The following is a 24,142-nucleotide window of genomic DNA, read 5'->3' on the forward strand; positions in this document are numbered from 1 at the left end:
TACAGCCGCCGATGCAGTCGTCGTCGTCGTTGCAGCCATCCCTTGCATTGCGTAGCAACTCGTACTTACAAATAAGTTAGCGCAAACTAACACTCACTTCTCTATACACAACAACTCGGGGCCTTTCTCCTACGCCATCCAATGCATGCATGTGTGTGTGTGTAGAGTGCTTCCTGGTCCAATTCAAAGCAGCGACTAAAACTATTCGTCGCTATCGTTCGTGTGGTGCGTCGCAATGCTGCTGCAACCATCAAAAGGATATCAGCCGAATAGTTTCGCCTAACGGCAAAACAACGAGCAACTTGCTCTGCAACAACAACAACATCATCAACAGCAAGCGCAGAAGATTGGCGTGGCGGCAGGCATATCTAATAAGCGCGTTTCTGTCAGCATCCACGTATGTTTACGTGCGTGTGTGTGACTCTGTAGGAGCATATTCATTTGTATAGGCGCTGGCCGCACGGTCGTCGCGCGCGCTGCCACATCCGGTGTATATATCTACCCAGTTTTCGGTCTAGCGTTATCATGCGTGGGCACACGGCTAGCGAAAGGTATACACGCGTCTGTAGTCAACGCATTTGCTGTGTTGCTTGAAAGCGCTGCGTTTGTAGTTATGCGTTGATTGGTTGGTTGTGCCTGGTTGGTCGCATGATGGCGGCGTTACTCATACGCCCCGCACGTCAGAACTGCTGTAGCGCGCTGCTTGCTGCCTCAAACTTGCTATAGGCAATTCCAGTTAGAAATTAAACTAAGCGCACACATACATACACACGTGGAGTGTAGTTGCGCTGATTTACGCAAATTCAAATAAACAAATACATATACTTAAGTAGGGATACTAAATCTATTTATGTACCCTCATTTGACTATTACTCTGAATTTTTTTAAATATGTTCTAATAATTGTTCAATATTTATTTGAGTGCTTTCCAAATAAATAATAATATAGTAAGTGATACTTAAATTTTCATACTGTATGTATTCTTCTTATACAGTACATACGAAGTCTTCTTTGACTGCTAAAACATTTTTGAAGAGATAATAAACTCAACCGATGCGGGCTTATGTACAGATGCCAGGCGAAGCTGAGGAGTTTTTCGCAATCATATGTTGACTTGAGAGTTTTGGAGATGGCCTGCTCAAAATATGACTCCGTTTCAGTATATTCAACTGATTGTCGAAGGTATGGTGTTAAATGCGATTAATATGAAGATTTCAAAAACAAAAAGTTACATGCAATTATTTTTGCTGAAGCTACAGATATTTTCTGCTCTGGTTGCACGAGGGTGTCATTTATTAAAGTTTCCCTGTGATTTGAAATCACTTTTGAGGTTCTGAATCTGAAGTCAGAGATTTTTATATTCGTATAAAGAGAATTAAGGATAAGGCTACCTGTTTATTATACCTAGAGCCGAGAATACCATTTTGAGTAAGAATACAACATTGTATATACACTGTGACAAAAAAGTACTCGAAAATTGTAAATAAAACCCAAAATATTTAATTATTCATTAATACTTATTTTGTCGCTTTCAATGTAATCCCCATCAGATGTTATACATTTATGCCAACGATTTTTCCAGACTCACATGGCCTTCAGCTAATTTTGTTTTATATCTTCGATCGACTGAAAACGGTTTCCACGGAGCGGCAATTTCAGTTTGGGAAACAAGAAAAAATCACACTGAGCCAAATCTGATGAATGGGGTGGTTGATCGATGGTATTTATTGCGTTTTTGGCTTTAAATTCGGTCACAATCGTGGCTCGATGCGATGGTTATTAGCATCGTGTAAAATCCCTGAATTGTTCTTCCACAATTCTGGCCGTTTTCGACGGTAGTTTTCACGCAAACGGCCAAATATAATTCCAATTGACCGGCTGTCCCTTGGGAACAAATTCATGATGCACTAAAGCACGAATATAGAAAAAAACAATGAGCATTCCCTTGATTTTTGAGCGGCTTTGGTGTGGCGTTTTGGTTTCGGCTCTATTTTTCCCTCCATTCCGATGACTGTTGACCTGTTTGCATGTCAAACTTATAAACCCATAATCTTATGGACAGTGCTCTCCATGAATGTGGGATAGGAATTCGCACGATCAAGTGTGTCCCAAGATACCTGTTTACGATACTCTTTTTGAAAAAAAATTCATCTTTACCGGAACGAGTCGAGCAGGAACGCGTTTCATACCCAAAAATCATTCGAAGGGACTCGCAGGAGATGTTGAGCTCTCTAGTCATCTCTCTAACACTTGCTTGAAAATTTTCAACACCACATCCTTCACTCTTTTAATATTTTCATGAGTTGAAGAGGTCGAAGGTCGTCTTCAACAATCCCTCGGCCCTCTTTGAAGGTTTTGTAACATTCGAATCGATTCCTTAGTGGTCACAATAGGTACTTAATTATTTGAATGCATACTTAATGAAAAACTTTTCTTCAATTTAATTTAATCTAATTTGAAAAACCATTCATTCGAACTTACAAAGTAACATCATTGCTAAAAATATGTTTGAGGACAATTTTTAATTAAGAAATTCTGGATCCGCTAGTTGTGCAGCAGTATTTAACAGCTTCTCTCGTTTTTCAGTAAACTCGGCTTTTACACGAAGTCTCTAAATTTGGTGGAATCTCTAAGGTAATCTCGCCTAGTCGTTGGTTGCTCTATTTATACATTTTCCTTGCAATTCACCACGATGCGATGACCGGGATGCCTATTTAACATAACTGTAATAAGGCATAAATTGAACACAAAAAAGTCATACATTTAACTCAGCAAACAACAGTATTTCATCTGTAAACTAACCTAAAAATTTGCACCGTGAAAAATATAATAGCTTTCGTCAAACTCATACATTTGCAAGTACATGGCCGAATATACCAACAAGCATGTATGTAGATATGTACATATGTATGTATGTGTATATTCGCAAATACAATTACCCGCTGTAGGTTGGTGTGTTTACTTAATGCATAGTTTTCGCCCACTTCAGCCATTTGTTGTGTTACTAGGATACATAGTTTAAACACACACACACACATACCCACGCACATATTCATATAAAGAAATGTGTGCATCCATGAATTTTCGCCAATTTCGGCATATGAATTTGCTTGGCTATTACAATCGCGCTTGTTTCGTTTGCAGTTGTTGTTGTTCGTTTCTAATGCTTGCTGTCTGCCCAACTGTCATTCGCTAAAAATGCCACACGCCACCATCTCTTCGCCGCATCCTGCACACCTTCTATTCACTGCAATCTTTCCAGTTTCGCTGCATCCTCCATTAACACACACGCACACACACATACACATATATAGTATTAATGCTGCTTTGTGTCGCCGAATTTTGTCGCCGACTTTCGCTGTGCAGTTCAGTTGGGCTTGAGTGCTAAAAGCTGGCGAAAACTACAAACGCGAAAACTACAATTTCGGCGAAAATCGAATGCGTTTGCTGCTAGCTAACATCGATGAAAGCTACAAAGCTTTCATATAGACATGCATACATACATATGGTACTTGTGTGGGATGTGAATTGTGGGTTAGGTGCAAAAATTTATGTATGCGCATATAAGGGTTTTATAAAATATATTTATTGGTAAATTTATGGTATCTAAAAATGTTTTGCTGAATCAAGCTCTCGATTCCAGAAGTTCTATTGTCTCTTTTTTTCAAGATTTTTAAATCTGTGAGCTTTATTTCGACACAAGGGGCTTTTGTTTTGTGTGCTGTATTTGTTTGTTTTATTGTGTGTTGAATTATATTTTATAAGGTTAAATAAGCTCTATATTAATACTAAGCATATCAGTACATATAGTATGTGTATATAAGTATATGATTATCTATACCCGGCAAACACTCAAGCCACCAATGAAATTTGTGAAGTTTACGGAGACGATGCTGTATCAGTTCGTGTAGCACAACAATGGTTCGCTCGCTTCCGTTCTCGTTCTCATTTCAATGTGCAAGATGCACCTCGCTCTGGTCGACCTATTGTTGAAAAAGTCGATGAAATTATGGAAAATATTGAACAGGACCATCACATAAGCAACCATAACATCGCTAAGGAACTTAACATTCAACATCAAACGGTAAAAAAGAATGCCTACAAAAGAAACTCGATGTTTTGGTACCAAATAAGTTGTCTGTAAAAATTGAACCGAACTAACATCTGCGATTCTTTGCTAAAACGAAATGATATCGAATTATTTCTGAAGCGAATGGTAACAGGAGACAAAAAGTGGATCAAATACGACAATAATGTGCGAAAAAGATCATGGTCCAAGCGTGGTGAAGCTCAACAAATGGTCGCAAAGGCCAGGATTGACGCCTCGAAAGGTTATGCCGAGTGTTTAGTGGGATTGGGCAGGAATCATCCACTATGAGCTGCTCCAGACTGGGCGAACGATTGATTCTACATTTTACTGTCAACAACTGATGAGATTGAAGCAAGCTAACGAAAAAAAATGGCCAGAAGTGATCAACAGAAAAGGCTTCTTCTTCCATCAGGATAACGTTAGACCACACACATCTTTGATGACTCGGCAAAAACTGGGAGAGCTTGTCTGGGAAGTTTTGATGCATCCAACATATAGCCCTGACCTTGCACCATCTCTAACCTTTGTTCGGGTCAATGCAGAACTCCCTTAATGTAGTAAAGTTGGCTTCAAGAGAACCTTGTGAAAATCACTTTTCGCCGTTTTTCGCTGAGAAACCAGAAAAGTTTTACCCTAATGTCGCTGGCAGCAAAATGTCAATATTTCGGGATTTAGCAGCAGGTTTGATATTTTTGATGTTATAAGTACACACGAGCGCTATTTGTGTTGTTTACAGTAACTTAAAATATTCATCTCGGTCAAATGGAATTAAATTTCGTACACTTTCGTGAAAAATTGGGCATGTTGAAGCCATACTACTAGAACAACGCATAACAATAAATTTTGTGTGGTAAACAAACAATTGTTTGCCGGTTGTCTTCCAAGAAATCAGAAGAAGCAACCGCCGGAGACGGTCGATGCATTTTTTAGATAATGGATTTCATGAGTCATCCACCGTATGGTACTGACTTAGCACCGAATGACTTTTTTTCCGTATGTAAAACATTAACTAAGAGATCAACATTTTTCCATACCTGAAGAAGCAGTTGATGCCTTCAGAATGCATATTTTGGAGATACTTCAAACGACGTGGCATAAGTGCTTCGACAGTCGGTTCAAGCTCATAAAAAGTGTATATGTAGATCTTAATGGAGAATATTTTAGAAACCCGTAAAGCTATTTTCGATGATTAATATTTGGTTTTGTTCTCGAATCCTGAAATAGAAAAAGCAACCCTCGAACATGTTTCTCAGCTCAGCCACTTCCACTCAATTAAGTATACCAATCTAGCAAATATCTTGTTCCTTAGATTTTGTAGGAAATTGAATGCTCTACAAAAAAGGTCTATTATGATTTTTTCGTAAACCCAAACGTTTAAAAGATATTAACAGCTAAAGTTTGATTATTTTTGGGAAATTTTTTTATTTCTTATGAATTTTATAACTCAATGAAAAAAAAATATTATGAATAGGTTTTTGGAGAGGCTTTCTTAGAGGTGTCTAGGAACCTATTTTTTCGAGTACCAAACGAAAAAAAAAGTTTTTTTTTTGAATCACTCTAGTGTACATATACATATGTCAAAACTAACCTAAAAAAAGTTCATCAAAATTGTCTAAAAATTAAGGGAGGCCTTCGGGCTATACATTTTTATAATACTCGTAAATCTAAAGTTTTTTTAATAAAAAATAAAATTAAGTTATAACCATTCTACATCGCCTTTTTCCAGCACAATTACATAGTACATTTTTCATAGTCCATATTCAATGATTTTTACGGTACAATCCTCCTTTTGCTTATTCAGCTATTTTTGCAATTAAATATTTTATTTACTTTCGTCATGTTTCATTTTTATTTTATTACGCTTAACAATTTCAATAGCGCAGTGTCAGCAATATATATTTATGTACAAACATACATATTATAATACACACAAGCATATACATTTTTATAGATACTTACATACACATTTATGATACATACATATGTATGTATATTGCTGTGAAGTAAATAACAAATTTGCAATGACGTAAATTGCCTCATTTATATTTATTTACTTCTACTTATATTTCATAGTATGTGTGTGTGTGCGCACGTAAAAAATGTGCGAAGCTCACATTGAGAATATTAAAATATATTGGTGTATAAAAGTAGTCGTTAATATACCAGAAATTAAGGTCATATGGAAAGATATGGAGTTACTATTTCAACAAAACATATTTACATTTGTATGTAGACATACAATATGTTATTGAAAATATAATAATAGAAAGTAAATTTGGGTCAAAGCTAACCACACATTTTTTTTGATTGTATGATCCCTTCCACGACTATTACGCACCTTCCAACAAAATTTTTTTCGACTCTCTGCTTGAATTTCTGGGAGAGTCTACAAGTTTTTACCAGAGAGATCAAAGCTAAACTGCGCTAATAACTCTTCTTTGGTATAGACGATCCTGATTGATTTAAAGTGACATTTTTTCATGACAAACAAATGATCGATTGTTTGTTATTTTCTGCGATAGAGACTTATTTTTTATTATTATACAAAGTGGCGAAAAATAATCTTCCGATGTTTTGTTTGTAAGTTTAAAAAAAAAAGATAAAATATTGATACGACTTGAAATCCGGATTATTTTTCGTTGTCGTTTAAATTTTTCCGTACATCAAGTCGAGAATATAGATATCATGATGAAATGGCCGTATTCCGTCACAGTTGATTGATGGGCAAAATTTGAGCCCTTTTTATGGCATTTTCATCACTAAGCCATAAATAAAGATATTAAAGTGAAATTTGGACAAAGGATCGCATTAAGGAGGGGCATATTTGGACGGATATTGTTTTAAGAGCGTGGCCCCGCCCCTAAAGTTTTTTGTACATATCTCGGAAACTACTATGTATGTCAACCAAAGTCTACAGAGTCGTTTCCTTCGGCTTCAAAAAGCCCAAAAAAAGAAGTCTGGAGCAGTACAAATTATGTTCAAAATCACTTGCGATAACCGACTAACAAAACGTCAAAACGGGAGATTACGGAAGAAGTGGCGGAAAATGCATTTTTAAAAATTGAAAATGGTTGTGGCACGTGCAGAACCATATCTGTGCTACTAGACCGATTTCAATGAAATTGGAATACATGTTTTCCAACACCCTGATGACATCAATATTGCGGCAAAAAGAACTTCTTGATCATTTTGAATTCCATCTGATGCTTCTCTGTATAATACAGTAAACGTTTGGAACCAATGCGATAGCGAATAAAACTACAAAATACGGTATTTGAAAAATAAAAGACGTATTATGAAATCTCGATTATCACTACCAGCGAAAAAATGTTCACACCGTACAGTGGCTTTGAGTGGGAAAAATAATCTTCCGATGTTTTTTGGCTGTAATTTTTTTAAAAAAATTAAAAACTTTGATACTGCTTGTGGATTATTTTTATTTAGTCTTTTAAATTTTTTCTACATCAAGTCGAGAATATAATATCATGTAAATGGCCGCCGTCACAGTTGATTATTTTTTTGATGAAAAATCATCTTCCTCTTGTGGTGATTATAGGATGGCGTTCTGGAGAGTGTAGCGTACCATTGTTTATTTACGTGTATTTCGCATGTGTTTACTACAAAAATGTCAAAACAGAACTGACATTAGAGGTTAATTGCAAAATTTATAGCATCTTCTAATAGGATTATTTTGCGCTACCCTGTAAAATTCGTTTAGTATTAACACCTTCGACTGATATTCTTTGTTTGGCATCGTAATTATGATATGAAAAACAGCAAAATATGTGAAACACCGTTGTTATTGTTGTTGTTATAACGGGTACCTAATCTCGCGGATTGTAAAGATTAGATAAGTTGTCATCGAGGTCATCCAACATTAGGGCGCTTTTTCGACACGGTCGGACAATAGGGAGAAGGATGTCAGATGAAAAGAGTTAGCAGGGCATACAAAGAGGTGGTTAGTGTCATGCGGGAACTCGTTGCACGCTAGACTTACATATATTCATATGTTTGATATGTCAGGGTCAATTCTGTATAAGTAGGAGTTTAACCTGCTACAGTGTCCAGAACGAAGCTGCGCAATGGTCACTCTCGATCTAACCTCGTTTGCATCGGTAAGTTTTAGAATATGTGAAACACACATCAACCCGCACATTCGACATTCTAAATTGCCCATACTAGTCTCAGTGTTTCGTAAAATGTACTGACTCTCATTCAAGTTACTTCCACAAATACCATATGTTCTAATTGGAACCGAATGATCAATTTAAACTGCAAACTGAATCGGAACAATTAATATTAATCAATTATTATTATTAATTATTATTTTCAAATTATTTTTAATTTTTTATTAATATCATATTGGTTCCTAATTATGTATTATTATACAGAAAAGGCATCAATATTCAAAATATTTTTCTCTGTACATGTCATCAGGGTGTTAAGAAAATATTAGATACCGAATTTCATTGAGGTCATCCAACATTAGGTTTTTGGTCGGACAATGGGCGAGGACGCCCATTTTCAGATAAAAAAGTGGGTAGCAGGGCAATTTCTTCCGCAAAATTTTGTGTTTCTGACGTTGTGTTCACTTTTGCGATTTTCAACATAACCTTTGTTGGGAGCTAGACGTGGTTACATATATTCTTCCATGTTTGATATGTCATGGTCAATTCTGTATAAGTAGGAGTTGAAGCTGCTAAAGTGTCCAGAACGAAGCTGCGCAATGGTCACTCTCGATCTAACCTCGTTTGCATCGGTAAATTTTACTTTAATATCTTTATTTAAACACACATTAACCCGCAGTGTTGACATTCTAAATTGCCCATACTGGAGCCAAGTTTCATCAAATCTCAGTGTTTCAATTTTTACTCAAATGCACGGACGGACGGACTCAGACATTCAAGTCGTCTTCCACAAATACCATATGTTATATATAACCGAATGATCAATTTAAACTGCCCGGGCAAACTGAATCGGAAAAACATTTTACATAGTTTGTTTTATATTCATATGAATTTTGATCTCCATATGTCAATTAGTAGGTGTTGGGCAACTATTTGTTTACAACTTGAAAAGTTTGTCTGATGACTGGGACTCTTCCTAAAGAAAAAAAATAACAAGTAAACTGAAAATTCCGTGTTTCCAATGGATTTACGGCTGCGGATTCTATTGTTATATTGCAGGAGTTTTTTTTGGGGATTCTAACGAAGTCCTTGAATGGCACGAAGCATTCAGTGAAAGTCGTGAAGTCGTCTATCTACATCTGTTAATGACGATAACATCGAAAAAGTTAAAGAAACAGGGCTTGAAAATCGTCGTGTTGGCATCAGAACGATCTCAGCATTTTGTAGGGATCGACTCAGCACATTTCGGTTAATGTTTTGGGTATAAAGCGTATCAGTGCTAAACTCGTACTCAAAGGCTTAAATCTTTTGGAAAAAAGACGATATCGAGTAGAGGTCGCAAAGAGATGCTTGGCGAAGTAGCTAAGAACCCTACTTTCATCAAAGGCAACATTACTAGAAGCTAGACTTTATGAAAATGATGTCGAAACCGTTCAATAATCTAGCGAATAACGCACCAAAAATCAGCCGAAATCGAAAAAAAAATTATAATATTTATAATATAACAAGTGTTTGGAAAATTGGATTAAGCTTGGTATGCTTGTATTGGATGAGAAGCCTTTTTTGTGTTAAAATACGTGAAAATAATGTTTTTTGCCCGTCCGGGTTGGATTAGAATCCATTTTTGAAGACGATAATAAACTTTTGTGTTAAGATATGTGAGAATGCATTTTTTTTGGCCCGTCCGGGTCAAATTTGATCAGTTAGTATGCATATATAATTTTGGATTATAATTTCTTTAAAACCCAGCGGTTTGTTTTCCTATCTTTTACATACCTTGTATATTGTTTTATTTAATGTTATGATTTTTTTTCATTTATTTTTTCTTTCTTACCTCTTACGTTTTTCATTTATGTATAACACTTTCATATCGCTCGCATAATCATCTACATACATACATATGTGTATAGTATAATATTCGCGAGTAGGAAGATGCTTAGTTCGTTGTGCAATTCTTTTTATCTCGTTGCTTTCTATTGTTATACTTTATTTTTTAATTGTTTCCTTCTTTCTTACGTTGCTGCAGTTCGTTATTTTAATTCAAGCAAATTTCTGATCTCTTGTAAGTTGAATAGTTACTCTCGTGTTTCCAGTCGTTTTCAGCAACTTTCACCCACCCGACAATGCCATCACCAAAATGTCCATAATGTACCATTATGTATGATGCATATGTATATATGTATAATATATATTTATCTGCTGTTTGCTATTGTAGATTCCAGAGTACGCTTTTTTGAGCCTCCTCCTCGGTTAAAATCGTGCAACTGAGTCCATATGCAAAAACAGTTGTTGCCTGTTCTTTCGTTTACACTTTATGGACACTTTTTTCTATTTTAGTCTGCGTCTTAATAAAGAAAAATGTCGAAGAAGTTTTTAATATGCTCACGAAAAGAAAAATGTTTTTGTGGCTAGCATGCAGGCATACCCGGATTCAGTCTGTTTGTGACCATCATTGATTTTTTTTCTCGAAATTATCATATTGTATGTTTCGGGAATTCTTTTAAATTACTTTCGTACATACATATTTCTCATTGTATGCAAGTACCTATAAATATTTATTTGTTTGTATAAACTGCAAGCTTTTGCTTTTCTAATGGAGTCCGGATTTGTAAAGATACAGAGTGCGCCATCTTTATCTCTTTTGAACTTTGTTATTTGAATATTTTATTTAACTTGGTCGTATACAAGTTATTTATAAAATTTTTTTGCATATAAAGAAAATATATCAGGTGATCGCTGGGCAGTAATCCACATCAAAATCTGTTCTTGTTCTGGCATTTTCTACTATGTTTCGGACAGTTTAATGATGCTTTCGGATACAAATGTTTTCCTCAAAAGGTTTATATGCAATTGTAAAATTTAAAATATCGATTTTTTTGCTTTTGTATCGATTACATATATTTGGCAATATTCTCCGAAATTTTTAAGTTGATCCGGCGTATAGTTTTGGAGCATATTTTTCTCAAAAGGCTGTTTTCATAGTGAGTTCAGTGAGGAAAATTTCTCCAAAAAGGCTGGGCCTATCGACTTCATTTTCACACCACCTTTTTTAGATATACATATTTGTCCTGCATTCTTCTATAGAAATAATATTTTTTATAGAACAATTTTTTTTTTCAATAATTCAATGCTTACTGACATAAAATATGACGCACCCTGTAAGTATATGAAAATAATAATTTTTTTCATATTTATTTATTTATTTTTTTTTCAAATAAATTTGAAAATTAAACTTTTCGGGAGAATTTTATAATATTTGGCTTTTAAAAACTAATATTCGCAAAAATGAGTAGATATTTATTAGAGCGGGTCGATTTTTTTTTATAAAGTTGAATATGCAGGAAATGTTCTACGGATCATTTTGAACAGCTTTGCTTGAGAGACTATGAGTCTAAAACCAGTTTCGAAACAGCGATTTTTGTGGCTCCCTGTAACTCGACCCGCCCTAATATTTATGTACAAATGCACGTACATACAGATTTATTTTAATATTTATGCAATTTTACATATTTTCAGTATCAGCATTTTAATATACAGATATTCATATCAATTTGTATGTGTGTATGCTCAATCTCTATGTATATACTTTTATAAATGTATATACAGTATATAACTCCCGGTACTTTTACATACATATACATATAGTTGTACCTACTCACGGGCACTGTATTTAAAAGATTGTGCATTTTGTCAGAGAAAAGTTTACATGTACACATATTCTATATGTACATATGTACGAGCATCGCCTCGATTCAGTTTTGCCTGCTCGTACGCTTTGTGTGCTACACGACAGCTGTTGGAAAGTTCAATTACTTTTCTAGCATCATCACCATCATCATCATCGGCAGTGCGGCCGCAGCGCGAGGCCCAGCATCCAGAACTCGACAGTAAGCTTCCAGCCTTCAGCCTCCTAACTACGACCAATACATGCATATATACTACATGTGTACATACATAACCCACCTTACACCTCAACTGCGATAGCAAGGAGAGAGGGGATACCCCTCCTCCTCCTTATCCCGTTCCAGCTGCCAACTCCACCCAAGCGATTTTTACGCGGAGGATTGTTCGTTGTTTGCTCTGTCATATGTACTTTGTACAGATTATTGTTGCTTTTCTTGTTGTTTTTAATGCCACCATTTGTGCTACTTTCTGCTGCCTCTACACCTTTTTGGGTGAGAAATCATTTTCTAGACTATTCCAGCCTTTGCATATGGGCAAATGTTGTGGATATCATGACCAGTAGTAGGGATAATAGCAACAGCAACAACAATAACGACAATGAGAACACAGCATTAACTACAGAATGCTAAAGAATAACCAACTTCAACAACTGTGAACTTACATAAAAGGAATGTATGTACATAAATACATATGTACATATGCGTAGATGTACATGTACTTGTGAGAATATATATTTATGGTAAATGTTTCATGTTGGCAAATGCATAAGCCATAAACTTGCCATATAATTTTAGAGGATTTTATTTCCTAAACACGAACGCTACACAAACCTTGCCACCTAATATTTTAATATTTGACAGTTTTTGCTTTACCAATTACCGCGGTTTAACTAAGTGCTATACACGAATATGCCACCATGAACAATTTTGGGCTGGACAGGTTATAGAGCAACAAAGTTTTCGTGAGCTCCGTTTGGAACTTCCAGATACTATATACTATTACAAAACTCATAATTTACTTGACATGATAACATGTTAGATCGGAATTCTTCCTGAAAGATAACATCACATATATGGTCATATCGTATTTTGAGATATCAATCTGAAATTTTGCGTGCACCCTTTTCGCCCCAGACCCGGCGATATGTAACCACTAGAGCACATAAATGTTATACAAACTCACCGATCCATATCAAAGCCTTATATGGAAAACTTCTATGTTTGCCAGACATTCAGGATATCTTCACGAAATAATCTCAGAACAAATTGTTCAGATCGGATAACTACAGCATTAAGCTGACCGATCAAAGATCTTAATTGTTTTCCTTATTAGTAACTTTAGTTACTTCGTCAGTATTGCATTAAGGGGTTACATGGGTTTCATAGGGTAAAAAATAGCCTTTTTTCAAAAATTTTTTTCTCATATAAAAAATAAAATATTTTATTACAATTTTTTATTGTTACACTATTAACAAAGAAATTCTGAAACTTTTGGAAAAAATATTTTAAACTCGGCCATTGCGACGCCATTTCCGGTGACCCCTCGGAAAAAGATGCGCCCGTGTTGGCAGGATAACTCGTTTCAGGATCATCTAAAGTGAAAAAATTCGTGCTTCAGTTAAGACCTTAACTTAGAACTTGGACGAAGGAAAAAAACTAAAAATTGGATTTTTGACAGACATTTTACAAAAAATTATTTCAGTGAAAATTTCGCGACATTTTATTTTTCAAATAGTTGTAATCGAAAAAAATCCTTCGTCCAAGTCTTTAAGAATTGTATCTCAAAGACCTGTGTATCTGTGTGTTTCATGAAGATCGTTTGAGTAGTTCTCGAGAAATCTTGCCAATCGACTTTAAAAACACAGTTTCGAGAAAAATGCGTTTTAAGGGCACTTAGCCTAGCTAGCCTCGAGCGCACAAGTTCTCAAGGTTGTATCACCGAAACTATTACTCGGATCAACTTGATTGAATTTAGGACAATATTCTAGAGGTGTTGTAAAATTTAATAAGACAATAAAAAAAAATCGATTTTTTGAAACCCGTAAACCCATTTAACCCCCTAATCATATACTACTTCCAAAAGAAATCAAAAATTCCAATTAATTTCTGGACCACAACCAAAATGTAAAAAAACAGCAAATTTAGATTTGGATCTGTATAGTTATACAGATTAAAAATATCTCTATAAAAATAAAATAAATAACTGAAATAAAAATCATTTAACTATAGATACAGTTGTGGTCGATTTTGAACTAGTTCAATTTCATTATTTTTTTGCCTAGTTCACTTTTAAACCGCAATTTCTTCAGAAGTGAAACATTTCATTGTAGAGTATTTTTGTAGTTAATAAATATAGAGACGTAAGAAACAATGAGTGTATGTACATATGTACAAACTCATATATTTTTCTTTTTTTTCCTTTCCATTTGAATTATTTTCTCCGCTTTTCTCTCTAAGTTATACTACAATATAATAAAAATTGTACTATACTAAAACTGCTTTGCATACATCAATTTCACACATACCTTTATAAACAAATACTTATTACTACACATATATATATTATATACCTACGTATTTATAAGCACCATGTGATTTCATTGCTTTTATTTAAATTACAATTGAGATCTACACATTCATACTAATATATACAATCTACAAATTAGCATTGAAAACACTCGCTTGATCTTCAACTGAACAACCACTTATTCGCCAAAATCCACATAAGTCGCCCTTTCGCCACCGGGCCCACCGTTTAGTTTCGCCCCAACTACGCTGTCACTAGAAATTCAAATAATCCAATTCGTCAATACCTTCTCTCACTCAAATTAACACAATCGATTGATTTTTTCTTACTTTTTGCACTTTTCGCTTTCATTTCAACAGCTATACTTATCGCCTCGATCGCTTGTTATACGCAAATGCCCATGTGTTTGCACCGATTATTATTGATCGATCGTGCTGATTATCGACAATTTGTGCGCTACAAGTATTTAGTTCTGTGCGCCTGTATCGGGCAGCTTCTAATCGCAACAAAGGTGCCATCGAAATGTAAATCTAAATTTAGCTGCTCGAAATAAATTTACTGTGAATTCCGTTTTATACTTCTTGCCATATATGTAAATACAATGGTCATTGTTGTTTAAATGTATATACATATGTATGTGTGTTTTTTTCTTCTTTTTATTCATGTGTACATATAGATTTTATACTGAATAATTTATTAATTAAATATGTGTTGTAAACAGATCGACTGAATGGAACGTTCATTTCTCTGTATAAACATTGCTGATCTCTGAGAGCTTGAACTTTGGTAAACAGAATAAAATTTTTAAAGTGAAAATATTTCAAATTTTAGGAAGAGTGAAAATTTTGCAAACGTATTCGTTGCTTTTTTCAACTTATTTGGAATTTTTTTTATAGAATATAGCTTTAATGGCTTTAATAGTCCTTGTGTTGAGTTCAGTAATACGAGTAGTCTCTCATAAGATTTTATTTAGTCTTTTAACAAGAGATTATTACTCAGCTCAACTCAAGGACTGATAAAGCCATTAAAGCTTTGCCACACCCTAGATAATTAAAAATTGTCTCAAGAAGTTACAACAGAAAATGACGGTAGTTATGGGCCGTGGATAATATGTATTTTTACAGCTGTCTCTGTCTAGTTCCACAACTTTTACTATTCATTAGGTTTATTGACTAATTTTGACTGAAGTAGTCTCAAGTCAAGTAGTACAGTAGTCTGGTACACGTAAATTCAAACGTAAGCTTTATAATATAAAGAAGATTACACGTCAACTTCGGCAGCACCAAAGCTATAATTTTATTCACAGGTCCATATCTTATAGTATAAAAGGTTATAAAATATACTTATCTTGATTTTGCGCGGTAAGCTTGTATGGCAGCTATTTGCTATAGTGGTCCAATCCGAACAAGATTTTCGAAGATTATAGCTTTGGCTTGGACAATAATCCATGAAAAATTTCGTAAAAATATATTGTCATACAAAAAAATGTTCCATACAAACACTAGATCTTTATCGATCATTTTGCATGACAGCCTTATCTTATAATGGTCTGATATCAGCAGTTTCAACAAATTATTAGTATCTTGGGGAGAAAGAGACTTGTGTAAAATTTCAAAAAGATTTCCCAAGAACCAAAGGGTACAGAGGGATCCAAATGGCCAAACAGACTCAGCTCGTCATGTTGATTATTTCTACAATACGTGGCTTTTACAGGGTCCCCGACGATTCCTTCTCTGCTTGGGAAGCTTAATATGCCTTGTGCAGGGTATAAAGACCCAATGTACGGAAAATATGACATTATAATTCTTCGAAAATATGAAGAAATGCATTAGCAATTTCGTCTCTTGTCTCCTATAAATCCCTAATTAATGAGCGTGATCTCAGAACTCTTAAATTTTCCAGTTAGATCGTAACTATTTTATATAAATTAAAATCAAGTAGATTAATGCAAAAAGCGAGGTAAACATGAGATGACCTTCGAGCTTCTATAGGGTTGAATTATTAATACTCAGTCGCGGTGAATTCCAATAAAAGTATTCATAAGTAAGCAAAAGTAGTTTTTATTAATTGTACATACTATTATACATACATATGTATGTGTATACATATATTCTATATATAAAACGTGTATTTATAGATTTATTGACTTTTTGCGTTTTGGGCATTTTTGTGTAATCAGAAAGTCACCTGATCGCGATCTCATTATATACTTGGCGTACTCGTGATTTCTACCCATTATATTGTACATACCTATGTACATAAGTACGTTTGTAGATACATATCATATCACCACTTAAAATGCAAAATAACGTAACACCACTTTTTATAAGCCTACAAGTGAAGGAAAACTATATATATAAAATTATAAAATAGTTATATATTGATTATAAAATGGTTATATATTGGTTATAAAATGGTTATATATTGGTTATTACATACGAGTATGCATATGTATAATATGATGTGGTGGATCGTAAGCGATAAAAAACTCAATTTTTATTTTTTTGATGATACGTTGTTTTGCATTTTAGTTGACGATATATACCTATATATATATATATACGTTGGATGTTTAGGAATGCATTTAAAAGTAGCCTTGAGTATACTTGTAGGACGGACGCATATAATCAACTAATTTACCAAAACTTTTATTTTCTTAAATAAAGGGTGTTTCGTGATTTGCGCGCTATTATGAGCAATATGAGAATAATTAAATTTAATTGTACTATGTTTTAAGTTATACTATAATGACCAAAAAATAGTGAGACTTTGTTCATAATTTTCAAATTCTTAATTTGTTCTTCAAAATCTGGAGACGACACAGATCAAAGTAATCCCCCTTGGCCTCAATACACTTGTGTCAACGTTTTTTTGTTTCAATCAAAAGTCAATTTCCGTAAAAGCCTTCAATGCGCCTAGTGATTCACGTTTAATGGCTTCAATTGACCCAAATTGGTTTCTGCGGCGGTCGTTTGAGTTTGCTGAATAGCCAGAAGTCACACGGAGCTAAAGCAGACGAATATGGTGATTGCGAAACGATGTTGGTTGAAAATTTGGTGAAAAACTCACGAAGATTCAATGCAGTATGGGACGGTCCATTATCGTGGTGCAAAAACCAAGAATTGTCGGTCCATAATTCTGATTTCTTTTTACGAATAACTTCGCGCAAACGTCGCATAACATTCAAATAGTATTCCTTGTTGTTTGGCCGGGCGGAAGGAATTCGGAGTGCACCACACCTCGATAATCGAAGAAAACTGTCAACATAACCTTGATTTTTGAACTGTTTTGACGTGGTTTGTTCGGCTTTGGCTCTCCTATGTCACGATATTTAGCTAATTTATTGTCTGTTGCAAGGTCGGAAGCATAGATCCAATACTCATCGTTAGTAATAATACGTTTCATGACATCCTGGTAGTCGAAAATGATTGTTTCACAGACATTATCGCCACGCTGTTTTTCGAAAAAATTGAGTGATTTTGGAATCAACCGTGCTTTCACGATTTTTAGACCCAAATTATCTTTCAAATTGGTTTTCACAGATCCTTCCGATATTCCAACGATGCCATTAAAATCTCTAACTGGTTATGGTCGATTCTCAAGCGCCATTTTTTTATTTTATTGACGTGTTGATCATCAGTTGATGTTGATGGTTGTGCTAGATGTGGTTCGTCGTTAAGGCGTTTTCGACTCTGTTTGAATAATTTGTACCAATCAAAAACACTTGTTCGCCGCGACAACCACTTTTCATTTAAGTCCTTTTCCAACATTCTGAACGTTTCGGTTTCAGAAATTTGATTCCGCACACAAAATTTAGTGGAACTTCTTTGTTAAATAATTTTACTCAAAGTAGAAATCGCCAAATTCCCTTTATGTACATACTTTAGAAAGGCAAGCTTATACTAAATACTAATGATTGTTTTCATGTGACATTTGGCACAGATGTCGCTGATATCATACGAATATAAAAAATTATTTCGACGAACGGATTTTCGCACGGAATTTAAATTAAACAGTCTTACTATCTTTTGCCCACAGTACCGTTTGGATAATTTTGTCGGCCAGAGACTTGAATTCTTAGATTTTATCTCTCATGCATATCTAAACACCCTTTATTAATTGATTTTTGTACTGCTGACCGTGTCGCGTCATCAACAGTTGGTCGCGATAAGGCGAAGTTATAGCAAATATGTACCACACAATTAGTATGCCACTTAACGTCAATGATTTTTACAATGGCAATTGATTAAAGAAAGATTATTTTAAGAATGCAAATCTTGAAACGTACGTATGACTTTTTTTTTGTGTTTCTAGCCGGATATTTATACGATAAGAGTACAAAAAATAATTAGAAATTTTTTTTTTATATACATATATAAAAGAACATAAAATCAATCATTGAAATTTAACTGTAAAACTACAGTCTATGACTCGTATATGCCTGTCTATAACTAGAGTACCGATCGCAATTTTTGCTCCTGATCATTCAAATGTAACAATGTATGTATATCACTTCTGGTTTATACTGTTTAATTTTTTTTTTTGCGTAAAATACCAACATACAAGTATCTCGCTGCTAAACCGCCACAACGCATTATTCGCCGCTACTCGCTATTTTATCAGTCGCTATCTGATATTTTATTGCATTAAATACCTAATTAGGTAAGCATGTCATGTCGGTGAAATATTTTAAATTATTCGAGTATGCGATTGAAATGTGAAAGACAATTTATAGCGCATTGTCAGAGCGTTGCCATTTCAGACTCTAACTATATAACATATGTATGTATATGTACTGTATATTATATACGGATGTGAGTGTAATACTGTGTGCCACACAACAGTCAAGTGTCTCTTTACACATATGAATATCTATATACATACATATATATACTATATTTAGATACAATGTGAGTTAGTGAGCTGATGTGTAAATACATAAGTGATAGTCAGCCGATCGTGCGCTCGATCTGTGGGTGCAGGCGTTCATTTATTTGTGGCTTTGAGAAAAATAAAAATAATGAAGTGAAATAGTAAGTGAACACATAAATTATATATGTATGTATATTTGTACCTATGTAATATATACATATGTACATATGAAAAACAAGTCACTACCAAACACATGATTTTTATTATTCACCGATTTCATGCTGACAAATTAGCTTTGTCCACGGCATATTTGAATTTTAGACATTGTATAGACACATAGGTACATACATACATACATATGTATATGTATAAAAATATATATATTTTTTTAAATAATTTTTTTTTACTTACTTTTAACGAATTTTTTTGACTAAATTTGTTATATATTTCTTTAATAATTTTTTGAAATAAATTTTAACGTTTTTTTTTGTAATATATTTTTTGGGCTAATTTTTTTTGCTGTTTTCTTTCTTTTTTTTTTAATTTTAATTTTTTAACTTTCTAATACTTTGTATTAAGGTTTATTTTCATTGTTAGAATAATTTAAATGGAAATATAAATCTTGAAACAAAGCATTAGAAATGTAAAAAAATAATAATATTTTTTTAATAATAGTAAAACCGAAAAATATAACAAAAATACCATAAAAAATTATTAAAAAAATATATTTAAAAAAATTAAAAAAAAAAATAATATTTTATGAAACTATAAAAACAAAAATATTAAAAAAAATTGTGTTAAAAATAAGTAAAAAATTATAAAAAATTACAAAAAATATTTAAAATTATTTAAAAAAAAATAGTTTTAAAATTATTTAAAAAAATTGTTTAAAAAATTACTAAAATCAAATTCTTAAAAAAGCTGTTATTTGTATTCAACATCTAATTCAACTAACTAAAACTAAAAATAAACAATTTTCTAAGTCCATAAATTTTCTTTAAATATCTGGTGCCGGCCAGTGAACCGGAAATTATAATAGAGTTTGTTATTTTCTTAGTTACCCTAATTATTTTCATTTACCGCGTGTAGATTGATATGTGCCAAGGCATACAGACATACATACATACATATATACATATACTTAAAAATTCATTTTTAGACTCGAATATTTATATTTTGTATACTACAATTGCCTTAAACAAATGCTTTACAATTTATCAACTATAAATAGAAACTAAAATAAGAAAAGGAATGCTTGAAAAGTAATTGAATACATGATAATAGTGATGTTTATCGATTTGTTTTATTCAAAAATGCTGTGCGGTGTTGCGTATTTTCTGGAACTAAATATAACTTTTTTGAATATGTGTACATATGTATATTGTGACAAAAATGTACCCGGAAATTTTAAATAAAGGCAAAATATTTAATTATGTTATAATATTTATTTTGTCGCCTTCAAAGTAATCCTCACCTGATGTAATACACTTATGCCAACGATTTTTCCGGTCCTCGAAACACTTTCCTTAGCACCTGTTGGGATGACCTTCAGCTCATTTAGCGAATTTTGTTTTATCTCTTTGATCGACTGAAAACGGGTTCCATGGAGCGGCAATTTCAGTTTGAGAAACAAGAAAAAATCACATCGAGCCAAATCTGGTGAATACGGTGTTTGATCGATGGTATTCATTACGTTTCTGGCTTTAAACTCGGTCATAATCGTACTCTTTTTGAAAAAATTTAGCTTTATCGGGACGAGTCGAGTTTCATACCCAAAATATCCACCAAAGTCATTCGAACGTACTCGCGAGAGTTGTCGAGCTCTTTTGCCATCTCTCTAACACTCGCCTGACGATTTTCAAGCACTAGCTCCTTCCCTTTTTTATATTTTCATCAGTTGATGGGTCGAAGGTCGTCCAGAACGAGGCATGTCTTTAACGAGCTCTCGGCCGTCTTTAAAGGCTTTGTACCACTCGTAGGCTTGTGTTTTTGAATCACAGTAAGTGATTTTTCCTACATTCACAACGGTCCACACACGAAATTTGGTTAGAAATACACATTCATTGTAGAAATCGCAACGCACTACTGAAGTGTACCGACTTAAACAACTCATATTTACCATAGTAATTAAGGACAGTCCGACCAACTTAGCAAAATACATTTTTTAAATATCATTTACTCGAGGAATTTAATTACAATTTCAGGGTGTTTTTTGTCCTAATGTATTTCATGTCGTACATATATTCTCTTTCAATCTAACATTTTCGCTTTTTACATAAATTTATATGCTATATAATATACTATAATGTCTTTTATACTTTATTTTAAGCGATTTTTATTTCATCTATTGTCTTATTTCACTATATTTTGATGATGCTAGTGATAAATTATGTTTTGTTAATAAACCATTGCATTCATATTCCATTTATTTATGTAATTATTTTCCCAAAATTATATTTAGTCTTAAAATAATAAATATTTACCAACTACCACAATGCACACATTTTAATTTTAAGTATTTGTATTACAGAATAATTATATTCGACAGCTATTTTTATATACCACACGTAAATATGTAGCTATTTACTCATGCGGCTAGAATTGTGTGTGCTCTAATTTTGAACTAATACCCGCCAGTGAAACATTTTTAAAAATGAACACAATTTTTTTTATTCCAAATATTATAACTAATACAAGCAGCAATAGAAAATATGTGAAATTTCGTGTATGATTTTAAAAATTATTTGTTCAACAAAAGCACAACAAAATGTTTAGATTTTTTGTGGTTTTAGAAACTTTTTTTTTTCAACAAAAGCACCTATCAGTTACAAAAACATGACGTTACAAAATGAAACCCGCTAAAATAATATTTTTTTGAAATTTATAAATGCCTAAAATTTTATTATGTTAATTATTTGTTTTTCATTGTTGCATTCCGTTGAAGAAAATTAACAGAAAAACAAATTAGGTATTAAGGAGTCAGTAGGGTAATCTTTTTTCAAAAACATTTTTTTTTTTTTTGCATTTTCTGTTCCCTTATACCCTTAAAATTAATGTAGAAACCCACTTTACCATTGGAAGGTTTCGAAAAAGGCCCAAAAAGAATAATACCGCCCGGAGTGCACACCTGGCACTTTAAACCCGTTTTTCTCAAAACTCACTTTTTTAAACTGGCGGACAAGATTCCGGTCGAACTACTCAATCGATTTGCTTAATTTTTCTTCTTAAATGTTCACAAAACGCCTGGCTATCGTCCCTATATTTTTTATAATTTATTGACAAAGTTATGGCAAAATTTATGTAAAAAAACGTTAATTACTTTTTTATTTATCAACATTTTTTCATGATTCTAGTAGGAACGATAACCATTCGCGTACTTTTTAAGAATAAATTGGGTTTTTGTGTTTCAGATGATCCAAACATGAGAAATCGTGTCCGCCAGTGAAAAAACGCATCTCATTCACCCAGCCATTTTTCCGACAGATGTCATCAAAAAATTCCGAAAAAATTTATTTATACACTCCACACCACTCCAAAGTTCTATTGTAGAATAAAAATTTCTATGAAAAAAATGTCAATAAAACAGGGTAGATTACCCTACTGTCTTTTCGTATTTTGTCAATAGACGTCGTTGCAGTCGTATATCTCCAATGGTACCAATCACATTGTGTCATACCAAATAGTGTTGGAAAGGTGAGATTTTAAGCTCCATTTACCCAAAAAAAAAATTAAATTCGGGGAAGTTGAAAAAAAGTTACAGCTATTTAAAAATGAGCTAAAATAATGAAACAATTCGTTATATTTTGAAATTTTTATATAAAAAAGGGAATAATACCACACAAGCCACTAATGAAATTTACGGAGACGATGCCAAATCAGTTCGAGTAGCACAACAATGGTTCGCTCGCTTCCGTTCTGGAAATTTCGAAATTTCGATTTACACTGGTGGTATAATGTCTCCAGCGGAAAAATGGTAAAAAGTGGTTGGCCAAAATGGTACATATTTGTTTATTTATTTATTAGTATAAATATAAAAAATTAGTTGAAGTTTAATTAGAAATACGAAAAGACTTTTTCGACTACTCTATATAATATTTTGAGTAAAGTATTATTTTAATTTTTTTGCTAAAAGGAAAATACCAATACAATTGCTATTTCATATTAGCTTTTCTCGGTTTGATTTGGTTGAGCTTTGCTCCATTCTATTAATCAATTTGAATAGTAACAACCTAGATACAAGTAAATACAATATAGGATGGTATATGGGTCATCTATTGAAGACATTATTGTTTAAGTGTAGTACTATAGAAGTTGAAATAACGAAGGGAGTTATCATTTCGAAGAGAAACACCAGCAATTGAGGGTTTCGTGTTACATAAGATATGACAAGATAACATTTGCTCCGTGAATATTTGTAAGTCACCGGGAAGAATCGTGAATTCAAAATCTGTTTTATCACTCAGGCTGAAAAAAATTACGAAATTCAATTCATGGCAGCTTAAAGATGATTTTATAGCGATCTTAAAACTTTTAGAAACCATTTTTGTTCTGGATTGTTCCCCCATGAGTAATGAGATCTTATAGTAGTAGAAAAAATGCTTGTGTGAAAGCTTAAATCATGTCATCTTTCTATGGTTTTCATATATACTATGTTTCATGGTGATTCATATTAATGAAACCATACTGTTTCTTCAACTGGAATCATTTTTGACTTTTTTGTCCTTGAATTGTTCCAATAATGCTATATACTATTCGCTCCTTTTTTGGTATGAGAAATTTTACAATAATTTTTTTTTATATGTGTATTTTTTCAAAACTTCAAAACTCCAACGAGCTTATGTCA

The 24,142-nt window shown here is 33.3% G+C and overlaps 1 protein-coding gene and 1 long non-coding RNA gene across 3 annotated transcripts in view; one reads left to right on the top strand and one right to left on the bottom strand.

Moving 5' to 3' along the window:
- The window catches only part of LOC126759517 (serine/threonine-protein kinase tousled-like 2), a 202,098-nt gene that overhangs the window by 127,592 nt on the left and 50,364 nt on the right, over nt 1-24,142 (top strand). The gene's annotated exons all lie outside the window — the stretch shown is intronic.
- LOC126759579 (uncharacterized) lies at nt 14,493-14,976 on the bottom strand. The gene is made up of 2 exons (XR_007667018.1): nt 14,757-14,976; nt 14,493-14,681 (listed from the first exon to the last, which is right to left on the bottom strand). It is a non-coding gene; the product is annotated as an uncharacterized LOC126759579 (long non-coding RNA).

Source organism: Bactrocera neohumeralis, chromosome 5, assembly GCF_024586455.1.
Source record: "Bactrocera neohumeralis isolate Rockhampton chromosome 5, APGP_CSIRO_Bneo_wtdbg2-racon-allhic-juicebox.fasta_v2, whole genome shotgun sequence".
NCBI lineage: Eukaryota > Metazoa > Arthropoda > Insecta > Diptera > Tephritidae > Bactrocera > Bactrocera neohumeralis.